Source organism: Lactuca saligna, chromosome 9 (assembly GCF_052625555.1).
Source record: "Lactuca saligna cultivar CGN05327 chromosome 9, ASM5262555v1, whole genome shotgun sequence".
NCBI classification, from domain to species: domain Eukaryota; kingdom Viridiplantae; phylum Streptophyta; class Magnoliopsida; order Asterales; family Asteraceae; genus Lactuca; species Lactuca saligna.
This window is the reverse complement of record NC_136425.1, coordinates 46,389,679-46,393,203: the sequence shown is the minus strand read 5'-3', so window position 1 is coordinate 46,393,203 and position 3,525 is coordinate 46,389,679.

Sequence of the window (3,525 nt, the reverse complement as noted above, 5' to 3'; positions counted from 1 at the left end):
TTAATCCCTTCCTAAAGAGATTAAGCTCAAACCCTATCCTAAAAGGGCCAAAGTCTTAAACCAAAACCACCAAAGTTACAAGGTATACCATGAGGTCATAGATCTGGACTAAGGGAATCAAAATATCATGTAAAGTTCCTAGCTTTCTCGACATGCATGGCCATTAGAAGTTCAAAAGGCTAAAATGATGGCTTAAAGGTTGCATGGGACTTTCATGGCCATAAAGTTGGCAACTTTATGCCATGAAAGTCCTTAAAGATTCTAGATCTAAGGTGGTTTCCATTTGGGACGTCCAACTGTCGAGAACCATATCATTTGGACCAACAACAAGCAAAGAACTCTATGATGAAGATCTAGATAACCATAAGGCAAGGTTCAAAGCTTTATACTAGAAAAATGTTGTGGGTGTGGCAACGACTCTGGATCTAAAAGATCCTTATTGTGTCTCCAAGCTTTTCCTTTTTCCAGTGGCTCTAACACACACCAAAAACACCCAAAATGGCTCACAATCACTTAAAATAGCTTTAGGGTTTCAAGATATTGGGTTAGGGACTTAGAGGCTGAAAATGAGGCCAAACCTTAGAACTTAATTTGTTTAAATAGGGTGCAAAATCCCAGATTTAGGGTTTCCCAAACCCTATCCAACTCATCGAGTTGGTCCTCCCCAATTCGTCGAGTTTTTTTTTTTTAAATTCTCACGTGCCAAATTATTCCATCACATCGAGTTTTCCCCCTTGAACTCGATGAGTTGGCCTCTTAATTGACGATTATCTTTCCACAGTTAGCCTTCTAGATTTTGGGGGTTACAACTCTCCCCCACTTAAACTAGACTTTGTCCTCAATAGATGCTACAGTCACCTATGCCGAAAACATCTCACGTGCCACGCCCGCGGCTCCCCATTTCTGCCATGAACCAACTGATGTTTCCCACGAGTACTAACACTCGACCTCCTAAGGGTACAACCATCACCCCGTGCAATCAATGGCCTGCCCAAGGCATCAGAACCCAACTAACAAGACCCCTTTCCTACCCTAAGGAAAGATAAACCCTCCGTCTCAGGCGCAAAACCACTTTTTGCCTTTTCGGGTCCTGAATCCTTACATTGATCTGACTCCACGGCAGACCGCTCATATTGAAACTAAGCATATAAATCTTTCGTGTGTACCTGACCCAAAATCACTCCCATTCTTGATTATCTCAGAATTACCCATCGAACGACTTCACCAACCAAGCCCAGATGTTGAATTCCCGAATTAGCATATAGGTCAAATAATCCTTTGACTAAAAGATCCATCCCCACAATGGTTAGACTCAGACAAGAGCTATGCAGCATAGTCAAATCAATTACTCAGTGGCTCGATATCTCCTATTCAACTAGTTGTTCCACATAAAGATCCCTGTTTACTGTCGTTGTCCGAAATACCAGATTCCTACCAATTTCCGAACCAGAGAGTAATCTCACAGTTGCTCCATGCGACTTCCGAAGAAAACTTCGGCTATCGAAAAGTGCCCTATCCATGTTGCCACTCCTGGCCCCATAAACCATGGAATACCCGATTGTATACCTCGACCCAACGGTCCTTGCCATGTTCCACCTACATTGCTATAATCACACAGGCCTCGCCTACGGGTCCCGCCCAATCAATACCATGGAGTGGCCTTTCCCATCAGTCCCACCTATCTAGGGCTACATAGGCCCAACTCTACCTCAAACCCCTAACAACCTACCTTTCCTGATTCCCATCATGTTGCGGCCTTTTCACAATCTTATGAACTGGCCCACCCTGAACTAACTCATCTAAAAGAATCCGTGAATGCTACAGGTCATCCCGCAATCTTACAACACTTTCCCCCATACTATCTAGCCGCCTAGAGAATGCTACTGCTGGCCCACAGTCGTATGATACTCTCCCCTGCTATCTCAACCAATTCCCATTGTCCTACTACTAATTTACCAATGCGAACACATATCTGATGGGTTTTGGTCATAAAAACATCCTATGTGCTCATACAAACCCTAATGCTTGGATCTAGGTTTCTCTATCGTACATGCAAGTTATCCAAGACTATAAACCCTAATTCTAGCATTCAAGTAATCATATTAACATGAGAATAGGTTTAAGATCATACCTTGATTGTTATGTAGCAATAACAATCTCAAATCTCCTTGTGTTGACTTTAGAAAGCTTAGAGTCACAAATGTCACTCCTCTAATGGTTCACAAACACCATAAGCAAGAGGATGAAGAGGAGAGAGGATGGAGGCTGCCCAAAACGTGTTCTAACCCTAGAAGAGAAATTCCCCACGTTTTTGAGCCTTAAGGGTTCTATATATAGTGAGGCTATTAGGGTTATCTAACAAGGAAACCGTAATTTTGATGCTTAAGCCCTAAGCAACCCATGGAGCCCTTTCCTCAAGGCCTTGGACGATTTCATATGGGCTTCCCCTATAGAATTCGTCCACCTTATAATATAAGGCAATCCATGGCCCAAATTGCAATTATCTTATAATTACAATTCCAGTCCCTTAAGTTTAATTAATCTCTTTTAGTCACAAAACTAATTACCAATTAATTATTGACTAATATTAATTAAACAATATGATTTCTCCTTTAATATATTATTCCCATAATACATTAATAAATCATATTTAATCCTTTCTCTCCATAATTCATCCTATCAAGTTGCTTTGGTGAAAGCAACCCAAAAGGACCATGCACCATCAGATCAAGTACATACCAAAATACTTATGGACTTAGACACTAATCCAACAATATCAAGGTCGAGCATACACGCGGCCTAACATTCCAACAAAACTTGCATCCTGTCTAGATCCCCCACCCTGGTTCTCCAACACCTGCTACCAAACACCAAGGAGGTACGATCCCCATGTTGGGAAGTTTCCTGAACTTCCAACCCACGCAATCCGCCCTACAGACGTCAACTTGGCCATCCTCCTTTCCTGGATGGGGTATACAGGATTCATCCTAGTTTCATACCCATTTTTGTCCAAAATACTCGAACAGTTCTCATCCACTTAGATTCAACGAAATCTTCATGGCAGACATACATAGGAGGATTCACAATCCTTTCCCCTTTCTAATGATCGAGTTACGGATAATCAACGCTCCCTGGTACTAGTGTTCCAAAACTAACCAATAACAAAACATCACAACTCTTGAAGACTAGTGGAACACTCCTCGAGTTCCAATCACACTTAATTCAGCTACCGCATCCTGGGAACCTACTATATAAGGAGATGATCTCGAACTACTACTCTAAGATTCATGGCATGCAGATGGCATATAACCCGAACATAAGAAGAAAATATAATCTTGCGATACACTTACTCAGACTAATTCAAGACAATAGCAACAAAATTACAAATAAAAATTGATAGGGAAGCAAAAGATACAAACCTGCAAAATCGGCAGCCGTTCGCGTTTCTTCCGTAGTCAGCTGGAAATCCCTTCTCCTCGCCGCAGGTGCCTCTACCCAGCCCTAACGGCCATCGGTGATCCTCAA